Source organism: Rutidosis leptorrhynchoides, chromosome 4, assembly GCF_046630445.1.
Source record: "Rutidosis leptorrhynchoides isolate AG116_Rl617_1_P2 chromosome 4, CSIRO_AGI_Rlap_v1, whole genome shotgun sequence".
Lineage (NCBI taxonomy): Eukaryota > Viridiplantae > Streptophyta > Magnoliopsida > Asterales > Asteraceae > Rutidosis > Rutidosis leptorrhynchoides.
This window is the reverse complement of record NC_092336.1, coordinates 206859460-206872943: the sequence shown is the minus strand read 5'-3', so window position 1 is coordinate 206872943 and position 13484 is coordinate 206859460.

Sequence of the window (13484 nt, the reverse complement as noted above, 5' to 3'; positions counted from 1 at the left end):
CGTAATAATTATTGACAAGATACGTACCCGTGATGACCTCATCTTCATCTCAGGCTTCAGCAGTAGTAATAACAAATGCACGACCCTTTGCAGCAGTAGTATTGGCTCCAGTAGCGGGATTATCTCTCTTCTTAGGGCAATTTGGACTAATGTGTCCCTTTTCCCCACAAGTATAACAAGTAGGAGGAGCTTTGGCAGGAACAATAGCTTTATCCTTTGGAGGAGTCTTACACGTCTTAGCTACGTGTCCCACTTTCTTACACAATAAACAAGTGGCAGTGCACTGCCCCGGGTGATGCCTTTCACAACGAACACAAAAAGGATATGTGCCCTTATAATTCGTCCTTGTACTATCCATAAGCTTCTTACTAACATTCTGAGTTGAACCTTGAGATGGCTCAAACTTCCTTTTACCTTCATTACTCTTAGTATCAATCTGCTTACTAGCCGACGCTCTTCTTCTCTTGGCCAACATCAGATTTTGTGCTATGAGAATCACAGTATCAAGAGTAACCTTCTCGGTAGCAATAACATTCCCCTGAACATCCTCGGGGAGACCTTCAATATATCTTTCAATCCTTCTAGCTTCGGTAGGAAACATCTCGGGACACAAAGTAGTAAGCTCAAGAAAATGGTTGGTGTAGTTTTCAATATCAGTACCCTTCACCTTGAGCTCCCAGAACTCGGCTTCAAGTTTATGAACTTGACTTCTCGGACATAATTTATTAACCATCATGCTTTTGAGTTTGTCCCATGGAATTGCATTAGCATTGTCAATCCCCACGGACGTGGCATGAGCAGTCCACCAAGTCAAAGCATTACCACCTAATGAGCTAGTGGCATATTTGACTCGATCGTTATCCCCACAGTTGCAAATGTGGAAGATGGACTCCATCTTCTCGAACCAGCGAATTAGTTCGATAGCTTCTTCATTTCCCTTGAATGCGGGAGGATTGCAATTTGTGAAGTCCTTGTATGAACAAGGTTTCGGGTGAGGATTAACATTATTAGCTTCAATGTTGCCTTGTGTGGCAGCGAGTAACTGTTGGAATTGCTCGGTGGTCAACACGATGTTGTTAACAGTAGGTGCAGCTGGACGAACCATGATGTCACTACATAGAAGTGAACATAAGTTGGATAAGTTAACAAGTTATAGGTTTGAGCAATTACAAGTATGAATAAGATAGAGTATTGATATCACATGATATAAATAAAACACTTTATATTATTAAGGAACGAGGCGTTAAATAAGCCTTTTAATACACGATTCAGAAATAGAAATAGTTTAAGGCATAGCCTTTACATATTTAGGAAATTAAAGAATCAAAACAAAACAAGAACAAATGGCGGTTTATTTCTTTTTCTCCGCCTCCTTCATAAATTTCTCATATCTCTCGTTCTTTTCTTTTTACTTTTCGTAGAGATACTTGAGGTTGTCGTAGAGATTAGTGACACGGCTGTCGATGGTATTGGTGTCGTATTCCCTTAGAGCAAGCTGTTTGTCGACTCGACTTCTCTCCATTTTCATTCGGAAGTCAATATCCTCTTTGAGATAAGCAAGGGACTGCTTCCCCCAACGGGTGTTGCTTTCTTCCTTGCACCTTAGCATCATTAACTCCTTTCTTAGCTTGACGTTCTCTTCCATAAGTTTCTCCATTCGAAGTTCCACTCTCGCCATGTGGCGAAGCAAACCTCCAGTGTTTCTCTCGGTATCATTTCGCAGGCTCATGATTTCTACTTAGCACCATCATAAAAAGGAGATCGGGCTCTCTTCCTTGATGGACCAACTTCTTCATGACGTTTTCCCTTATCTTGGGTTCTTGGAGTTGGGTAGTATTGAGGAGACTCATGTGAATCAAGATTAGTATTTGGAATGAAATTCAGTGGTGGTGAGGCAGGACTGTATAGAGGGCTTCAGACTGGTCTCGAAGTTGAAGAGTGTCCAACACCTACTTCGGTGGTAGGGTTCAGAGTTGCTTTATTTGGCTTATTAATGCTTGAGCTTGACATCCTAACATTAGGAAAGAGACTTTGATCAGAATCTTTAATTCAAGTTTAGTAAAGCATAGGTGTTAAGATTATAAGGCAATCCTAAGTGCTTTAAGTCTAATGCAGGAAAGGTTATAGTTTCCTAGATTGCTAAGGCACCCTAGCTAGCAAGTAAGGCACACATAAAGATGCAATTATGGTTCTCTATAATAGCCTGGTTATGCTCTGATACCAATCTATCACACCCCCAGTTAGGGCCTGGGCGAAATGTGACTTAATACCGAACAAACCAACATATTATAATAAACGAGAACAATACTAAATGATAAAATTATCTTTATTGAGAGTACGCAGCGGAAAATGAAATGTCGTTACAATGATGGAAGTAAAAATAATGTAAGTATTCAAATGCAAAAGTAAATAATGCGATATCTCTTGATCCTATGTCCAAGTAGCATCACATAAGCAGTAAGAAAGAAAGCTTGAATCAAACAGCACCTGAGACAAAACATGCTAAAGTGTCAACCAAAAAGGTTGAGTGAAATCATAGGTTTAACAAATAAGTTTGACCGTTGTTTTAGACCACAAGATTTAGTTTATAAAGTTGATCTCGCAGATAAAAAAGTTATGCCAATGCGTGATATTTAGACTAAACGTTCAAGTTTGCCCCAAAGACAAGTTGTAGTTTATACTTTTCGGTTTAATTTCATTATTAAGTAATACAAAGACTTAGTCAAATGTATTGGGGACGTTACTCTCGATAGGCCTACCCCCAATAATTAAGCATGCAATCACGAGCAATTAAAAATATCACTGTAGGAACTTAGTCGGACATAGCCGGGTATAGCATAGTTTAGTAGTTTAGTACTTATATCTAAGTTGTAAAATGTAAAAACAGCATGTGTCTCACCCCAATAAAAGTAAGTAAGTTTGCTAGCAATAAAGAGTGGGGCTATGAGTTCACCTTAGTAAGTAGAGAGAGAGAGTTATTCCTCGGAATAGAAAGTTGGATGAGTGAGCAGAAAAGTCAACCTATTGACATTTAAGAGTAGTAAGTGTTTTTGCCCAAGTTTAAGTAGATGTTTAAGTATGATAGTGTTGTAAGTATAGTTCGTTTTACTAAGTTTCCTTTCCTAGTAAGTTTCTATTTTTAGAAAGTTTCTACTTTTAGTAGATTTCTTATCTTAGTAGGTTTCTATAACTAGAAAGTTTCTACTTTAAGAGTGTTTTCCATTTTAGGATACTTGCGGTATTAGATAAGCTTCCAATCACCCCTTTCCCTTCGAATGGCCATTTCAGGTATAGGGGCTTGAGCTATAGGATCCTTTAAATTGGAAATCCAAACCCTTCCGCCTAGAGTTTCGTAGAAACCATTCTTCAAGAAAGTTCGAAGATCTATACATCTCTAATACATATCCCAAAATGTTTTTATGTGTTATAATATAAGTAGTAGGTTATAGGTGTTAGTAATAGTAATAGTGTATACATGTTAAGTAATAGTATAAGTAGTATTAGGGTTTCATTAATTAGGGTTAGTTAATTAAAGTAGTATTTTAATGATTAGGGTTTAGGGTTTTGAGGATCTAAATAATATGAATGTTAAAATCATGCACGAATATGATTATGAATATAAACATGAATTGAAAGAAAGATTTAAAAGTTTTAAGATTTTGGATCATACCTTGGTAATGATGATGAAGATTAACGAGAAACAAGAAGAAAACTTGGTGATGAAGATCAAATAACCCAAATAATGAAGAACACTCTTGAAAATCTTGATGAACACGAAGAACAAGCTTGAAGATCCGAATACCACAAGAGAGGGAGAGGGAGAGATTGTTTTTGAGAGAGGATTTTGATGTGATTTGTGAATGAGAAACTAGGAGTCTAGGGGTGTTTATATAGTGCAAGTATTAGAGTGTTAGTCAACATAAGGATGTTCTAATTAATGATTTTATTTTATTTTATAATTTTTAGTCAACAATAGGTGGTACTAGTTTATATATATATATATATATATATATATATATATATATATATATATATATATATATATATATATATATATATATATATATATATATAATTTTATTTTATTTTTTTAGTCAACATAAGGATATAATTATTTAAGATTCTTTAGTCTCATTATTATTATTATTATTATTATTATTATTACTATTATTATTATTATTATTATTTTTTTTTTTTTTTTTTTTACATTTACTACATGATAAGTATTATTTTCTTTTTACTAATTCATGACTTGTATATATATATATTTTTTATTTAGTTCCCAATTGTTTTATTATTTATATAAATGTCACTTTTTATTTATTACTTATAGGTTATTAGTTATAATATTACATAAATGCATAAATTTTAATTAGCAGTGAGTGTCGACTAACAGTTTATTATTTTCATCTTTTATTAACTTGTCAATTATTGCACAAAGTTAATTAATATGTTTTATAACTTTTAACACTTAACAATTGTTGATTAAAGTTTAATCATTAAGTTTTAATTATATTGTTTGGGCATTTAATATTGAAAAAATATAGAATGGAAAAATGAGGGTCGTTATATAATTAATATAGGTTCGTGAATCCGAGGCCAACCCTGCACTTGTTCAGTGCCGTCATATGCATTATTGCTACGAAATACAGTATTGTGAGTTTCATTACTCCCTTTTTATATATATTTTTGGGACTGAGAATACATGCGCTGCTTTTTTAAATGTTTTACGAAATAGACACAAGTACTGAATCTACATTCAATGGTTGAATTATTATACAGGATATCACCCTTTTTAGCTTGGTAGCCTAGGAATTTGGGAACAGACCCCTAAATTGACGCGAATCATAAAGATAGATCTATTGGGCCTAACGAACCCCATCCAGGTTATGGATGCTTTAGTACTTCGATTTTATATACAGATGAGTGTAGCTGTATATTTTAGAATATTCTAGATGCATTTGTTAATGTCGATTACAAGGTGTTCACCATATGAATGATTTTTAATTCGCAGGTTATGCATACTATTTTGTACTCGGGTTACGTGTACAATAATATATCCGAAATCTTGTGGTATATTAAAATGATGGAAATGAATGTTTATGATAAACTAATGAACTCACCAACTTTTTGGTTGACACTTGAAAGCATGTTTATTCTCAGGTTTGAAAGAAATCTTCCGCTGTGCATTTGCTCATTTAGAGATATTACTTGGAGTCATTCATGGCATATTTCGAAAGACGTTGCATTCAAGTCATTGAGTTCAATAAAGATTATTATTAAATAAATGATAGATTAAGTCATTTATAGTTTGGATATTATGAAATGGTATGCATGTTTGTCAACTTACGAGGAAATGAAAGTTTGTCTTTTCAAAACGAATGCAATGTTTGTAAAATGTATCATATAGAGGTCAAATACCTCGCAAGGTAATCATGTGTTATTGTATTTGTCCTTATGGATTAGGACGGGTCGCTTCACATCCGTTGACACAATTCCAGTTGTTTCTCTAAATACTCAAATGAACCCATTAGATAATGCTACATCAGCACTAGAGGATCATGGCTCAACGTCAACACAGGTTGATGTTTCAATGGATACCACTGATGTACAACCTCTTCCACATCACAACCGATGGACTAAAAGTCATCCAATTGATCTTATCATTGGTGATGCATCTGCTCCAGTTTCAACTCGAAGGGCTACTCAGAATATGTGTCTATACACTGCCTTTCTTAGTAAATTGAACCAACAATGGTTACTCAAGCCTTACTAGATCCGAACTGGGTGGAAGCAATGCAAGAGGATATCAATCAATTTGATTGTTTGAAGGTATGGCGATTAGTTCCAAAACCAGCGGGTCAACGACCAATAGGGGTTAAGTGGATTTTCAAGAACAAGAAGGATTCTGATGGAATTGTGGTTAGAAACAAGGCACGTCTTGTGGCCAAGGGATATCGACAACAAGAGGGTATTGATTATGACGAAACGTTTGCTCCGGTTGCTAGGATTGAGGCTATTCATCTTTTCCTTGCATTTTCTTCTCATATGAAGCTCACGATGTTTCAAATGGATGTCAAAACTGCTTTTCTGAATGGTCATCTTCAAGAGGTAGTTTATGTTGATCAACCAGAACGCTTTGTCTATCCCATTCATCCAAACCACATCTACTATTTGGAGAAAGCTTTGTACGGTCTAAAGCAAGCACCGCGTGCATGGTACGAGACCTTAACAAAGTACTTGCTGGATAATGGCTTCTCTCGTGAAACGATTCATACAACGCTCTTCATCCATAAAAACCAAGGTCACATTCTTTTGGTTCAAATTTATGTTGATGATATTATTTTTGGTTCTACGTCCCCGGCCCTATGCAAAGAATTTGGTGACCTTATGGCCAACAAATTTGAAATGAGCATGCTTGACCAGTTAAATTTCTTCTTGGGGTTACAAGTAAAACAATTACTAAATGGGATTTTTATAAATCAAACAAAGTATATCAATGATATGCTAAAACGTTTTAAAATGACTGCTTTAGAACCAATGAAAACCCAATGAGGACATTACTGGATGTTGATGCTAATGGGGAACCCTTTGACATTACACTTTATCGAATCATGGTTGGCTCTTTAATGTATCTGACTGCAAGCAGACTATATATTACACTTGCTGTAACTGTTTGTGCCCGCTTTCAGTCGAACCCTAAAAAATCCCACTCCAAAGCGGTGGTTAGGATTTTTCAGTACCTAAAGGGTACTTCTAATCTGGGAATCTCGTATCCACATGGATCTGATTTCAATCTCACTGCTTATACTGATGCGGATCATGGTGGTTGCCATGTTGATAGAAAAAACACATCTGAATCAATTCAGATATTGGGGAATAGGTTAGTTGGTTGGTCATCTAAGAAACAAAACTGTGTCTCTTTATCAACTAGCTGAGTCTGAGTATATTGCTATAGCTCATTGTTGTTCACAAGTTTTATGTATGCAAACTCAACTCCTAGATTATGGCTTTAAGATCACTAAGACCCCGATATACTGTGATTCACAAAGTGCAATTGCCATAACTAGAAACCCGATTCAACATTCTAAGACTAAACATATAGATATTCGTTATCATTTCATTAAGGACCATATTGAAAAAGGAGATGTCGAGTTATACTTTGTGCCTACCAAAGTGTAATTAACTGACATGTTCACTAACCCCTTAGATGAACTTAGGCTAAAGTTCTTAATCAAAGAGATTGGCATGGTAGAGTATAGTGCTTAACTTTCCTTAGCTATATTGGGACTTATACCTGGGATCATGTATTTAGGGGGAGTAATATTTTTCTAGGGGGAGCAACTGCTTTCTTGTGCTTTAGATATTATCTTTCAATGGGGAGCCTTTAATTTTCTGTTAACTTCCTGGGATTATTTTTTTCAATGGTTACAAAAGGGGGAGGAAACTGATTGATTTCATCTTTCAAGGGGGAGTTATTAAATTTTCTTGGGGAGATCAAAATGGTAATTAATTGATTGTGTTTCACATTTTGAGGGGGAGAAAGGGAGAAAATTAAAAAGAGAAAATTGATTTTAAAAAAGTGAATTCATAAAAACTCATGTTTCAAATTGAAAATATTCACTTTGGCTTGTATACATCTCTCAGATCTCTGTATGCAACCCGTTTAAAATTTGGTATCATTGAAGATTTGTACTTTGTACATATTTTAAATTTTTCTAAGTACAAATCGTGCTTTTAGAAAATTCTTAAAAATTGGAAAAGATAAAATTTAAAAAGAATTGTTTTCACTGAATAAATGCTTTTTTTAGCATTATACCGAATCTGACAACCAACAGTGCAGATTCGGTAAGTTCTAAAACTTTCAAAAGTGTATTAGAAATATTTTTCAATAAAAATATGATAAACTCGAAAAATCTTGATAAAGATTTGTCAAAATTTGAAGTCAAATTGATTAAATTTTGAAAATGTACTACATTCGGTATAATAGGCCCATTCGGTAAGCCAATTATTGAACATCTTCGGTATCTATAAAAGGAGGGTCAAAGTCAAACTTTCTCTCTCAATCTTTATGGTTATATTTCACATTCATTGATATTTATGTGTCAAGGGTCTTTACAGGACCAAGGGGGTAAATTAAGTTCAAACGGTTAGACGATATAGGGGTAAATTGTGTAGAGCGAACGAAAAGGCAATTGTTATTCAAATATTTGATCTAGTTAATTAATTAATCACAAACGAAAAGGTCTTAGGTGCAAGAGAACCCTACATCTAGTAATTCTAGTTTGAGTACTTGCTAAAGAGAACTCTTGGCGGGTCGACCGAGTAATTTTCATGTATTGAGTCTTAAATCGGGCTAAAATATAAAAACATCTAATTCCGAGGGTAAAAGATCTAGACGAGCATTTTCATTCTATTTGATATCAAAACTATCTTAATTTCTTTCTTGTTTTAATTTTTTTATAAATCTAAAATCCAAAAATATAGTTTTTATTTTACTTTCAAATCAAATCTTGATTTGGCTAATCGTTAAATAGCCACAAAATCAATTATCTCGTATTTTCAATTTTAATAGATTTACTTAGTTTATTTTCATTAGTTGCAATCTTAATTCTCACTTTTAAACTGTCCTTGGAACGATTTCGGATTTACCAACTTATATACTATTGCTCGATTGGGTACACTGCCCGTTAGTGTGTAGTAGTCTTTTTAACCGGTATCTTCCAGAAATAAATTATATACGCGATTTCACACATCACCATGTTATGGTGTGATGTACTTAGTCTACCCTAGAAACTGTTTCAATGGTTATACATAGCAGGGATACAGCTTATAACAACTGTTGTGCTTCAGTGTGTGCTTACTATGTTTATATGCTAGTGACTACACATGCATAGCTCAAGGCCAACCTTGTACTCCTTGTGTCTAGGTAGAGTTTTCATTACAAAAGTGTCGCCTACCAGAATCCGTAGTATAGGTTGACAAACTACAACCGTTGTGCCTCCGTCAAGTGCACTATGTAGCCGGCAGAGTTTTCTTACCAAGGAAGGACATAGATAGTGTACTCTGAATCAGGATTCGCGACTTCTCAATAGAAGAGCCTATAACCACGTTCTATTAGTTTTAAAAGCTATTTAGTCTAAAACATAATTGGAAAGTATTTCAACGACATCTCATTATTTCAGCATCGTAACTAACTACGTCGTAACATACACTTAAAGGTAACTACTCGTTAATCCTGGAAATAATATCAACTATCATAATAATAAGGAAAAATATTACAACAGATAGATGAAAGGGATAGAAATACCAGTAGTTTAAACCATTTCAGAAAGTACAAAAGTGACAACTTCAGGCGCACCTCCAATCATTTATAGACTCAGTTCACACCTACTCTAGGTAATTATCGCTAATCGATAATTATTCGTATTCCTAGAGAGAAGCTAGATAGAGAAGTGTGATTGAGAGAATAGTTATGTATTGAAGTGTATGTAAAATGAGGAGATATATGATCCTTAAGTAGGAAACAAACTGGACCTGGCAGGCCGTAGGCCAAGGCCGTGTTCCATGGCAGGCCGTATGCACGGGCCATGTGCCTAGGCCGTGTGCTTGGCAGGCCATGTGCACAGGCCGTATTCTCTTTGATCTTTGAAATCCGTATGGCATGGTGATAGGTCTTATTAGAAGTCTTTATACCAAGGCCGTATGGCTTGGATTTTCTGGTTCTCGAGATAATGACTTGGTTTTCGAGGTCGTAACTTAGTTTTTATCATTTTCGCTCTAGATTCTTCGTTTTAAGTCCATTTTCTTTGATTCTTCTTGCATCGCCTTCATAATCTCTTGATCTGTGAAATAAAGCAAAAAAAAAAAAAACGCTAATTTCTTCGATAAAGTTAATTACTTTATTAATTTAGGGCCCAATTTCGGGGGTAAAAACGTGACTTTTTGGCCGATATCATTATGCATAGTCCAGATCATAATTTGTTTTTCATGAATATATAATTTGTTTGTTTGAATACATCCCGAAAAAATAAATATTACATATGATAAGTGTGGATGGTGTTAAAAATGATACATTGATCAAACATATTTCCACCGAAGACGAGAAACACGTTTGAGTGCAATAGAGGGGGTTATTTGGATTCAGTGACCTTAACCTCTTTTTCAATTAACGTGATAACCTTATCCGAGATGATGATCTCGAGATCATGGTGAAAGGCTGACCGCCTGCCAATTGATAGGTGGCAAAGGGAAAAGCCCTACGGGCAGCCGTAGGTAATAACCCTTGTGTAGATTGTGTATCCTAATTGCTTATAAGAGGGAATTAGGGTTTGCAGAAAGACTTAATGGCAACCCATTAACCAAGCTCAATTACTCTACCCGATGAACTATGCACATAATCAAGTCCCTAAGTTTGGTGTGACTGATTAATTTAATATCGAAGTTACAAATATGTCCCCACAAATAACTCATCAAATAATCCATATCGGCTAGTAACCATTTTGTGTTGAGGCTAGTTGCTATGTCGCGATGTTTTGTGTAGTAACATATTACATAAACATGTGATGCACAATTTATGAAGTCATGTGCAATGCACGATGCAACCATGCGGTAATGTAATGAAGCGATGTAATTAGTCCATGCGTCATGCAGTCATGCGGTGGGCAGAGATCCGCACGGTAGAACCTTGTGCCGTACATCCCACAAATTACACGTATATGTGATAGAACCCTACGCAATATAACTCTGCGCAATATGGTTTAATGTGATGCAAGCCTGCGAACCTCAACTATCCACGATGCATTCTTGCTCTCTGCTCGATGCAACGATGCGAGCACGCTAACTTCTAGCACAACCGGCGATGCATCCTTAATGTAGCGATGTGTAGTAAAATGGAGTTGTCCAAACAAGAAACGCTCTATAAAACAAAAGGGAAACTGATCGTATATCATCACTCCGCCAAGTCGGTATGACATGTGTAAACATGTCATGTCAAATTAAATAATACCACGTCAAAGTGACACCAGAACTCGTAGTTGTATCCAAGGCATGTAAGACTCACTAGTTCCAATCTCGAAGTCACATCAAGGAATCCCTACCACACATTTGCTAGGGATAACTAGTAACCATGTACTTACGTAGCGTAACCATGGACTAAAAATGAGTTTCCAAAAGGGCTTACATGCCTCTACCATGGACCCAATTGCATGCTTAATTTTTTTGGGTGTATGCGTGTGATTATTATTACTTATTATTGTGAATTAAGACAATTATGGAGTTCCACATGCAGATACACATAATTTAACCAAAACTTATGCACAATTTTAGGCATTGCGTGAAATAAATGAATATTTTAATAAAAAACAAGTGTGCGTATCCGCACTAAAACTATTGTATACTCATAAGTTACAGCATTATATGCGCTAATTCTTGAAAGAAATTTTTCTCATGAATTAATTCGTATGTCAATTAAAAAATGAGTTGATGCATGTTGGATTTAATGCACATAAGAGGTTTTCAGGTTTGATGAACATGGAAGAAATATTTAAGAGAGGAGAAAGAAGAAATTACTATTTTAGTGGGGTTAGAAAAATATATTTTTGTCCATTTGTTAGTTTTTAAAAGACTTAATTTATATGGCCTAGAATTCTTCTCACCATATATTAAAATAAGAACGTTCTCAAAGGCTATTATTAAGACGTTAAACATGCTTAAATAGCTTGTTACTTGTTAAAAAACTACTTTATTAACTATAAATAACTAACTTTCTAATTTTTTTTACAAATCGACCAGTGCATATATAATTTTCATGTATTCACGTCACATAATACCAGTCATGTATTCACGTCACATAGAACCAGTCATGTTCTGCATTCAATATTTTTTATCATCATGTTCTGCATTAAATATGCTTGTTGGTGTAACATAAAAATATATTACATCATCATGTTCCACAATTTGTTTTTAATCTCTATAAAAAAGTATAAATATAAATAAAACCTACACTAGTGGCAACACTATTAGTGTTTTTTTATGTGTGTGTAATTGATGTTATTGATGAATTTAACAACTTTAATAAACAACATGATCTTAAAAAATACATGTTCATAAAACCATTTTTATGATTTAAAGAAAGCGAAAGCATGAATATAAGTTCATGTTTATTTGTTTAATCATTAAGTTAAATTCCATATTAATATCAAGTCATGAATCATGCTTACATATAAAACAAGTATAAGAAGAAGATTATTACCTCCTCAAGTTAATTGAGAGTGATATTGAAGAACAAGAAGATGATAGAACCTCAAGCTATTGTGTACCAACACCACCCTTAAACTTGTTAGGAATTAAGACCCTTAATCACCTTTGAACAAGCTCAAAACCCTTTGCTCTTACACCCAATTTTCTGGACAGCAGTAGGTTGAAAAGATGATGAGAATGCAAGCATCAAAAGCATGAAACCTCAAGAGATTATACCCCAAACTTGATACCAACACCTAGAACTTATGTTAGGATTAATTGACACTTGAAAAACTAGCTTGCAAAGAAGAAAATGATCTTCCTTTTGACCCTCAAAGGCCACGGCTCAAACAGCTGCAGAAGCAGTTTTTTTTTTTGCACTAAAACTTGATATCTTTGCATGTGTGGTATGGCATTTGGTCAAGGAGCATGCTTATAGAGACTTGGAAAAGTATGTCACATTCAATGAAGAATCTTGTGCATATTCTTAAACTCCCCATGCCACTACCATTTAAACACATATAATATACTTGTGGAATATAAAACTGAATTTATAAAATCAGTTTTTATAAAACATGATTTTATAAAACACATTTTATAAACTTGTATATTATTTGTTATGTATATTTTGTAAAACCAATTTTATAAAATGTAACATAACTTAATAAATTATTTAACCTATAAATAATTAAATCCTTGTTACATAAGTTATTCCATAACTTATACAAACATATCAAGTAATATTATTTAAGAAACCTTTTCCTTAAAATTCAGGTGTCGCGTATTTAATCAATGATTCAATCGTTAAGATTAAATACGAATAAGGTGTCGGTAAGTTTGTTATTGGGTATGACTCGACTTGGATCATAACATGTTAGCCACATTAATTTAATATGTCTTTCGGGCATACGAAATACCTTCAATCTCCTACTTGCACGAGAAACAGAAGAAATTAATGCAAGCGATGGATACCATCTAACGACCGTCCATCACCCCCAACATGTTATGACTTTGTGCCATTCAATAACATCATCCCTTTCGAGTTCCCATCTCGAATATGAATATGTGAATATTTCATTATTTCCTTTCGTCCTAGATGTCATGCTAAATCCATGAGACACAAAGTGATCACTCTCTTCTAGATTTAACTTTATCAGGCCTTAGACATCTGACTCTCAATGAATAAGAGGAACAAATTCCATCTTGATTACATACGTCCTAAATATATACCTCGCATTATACCT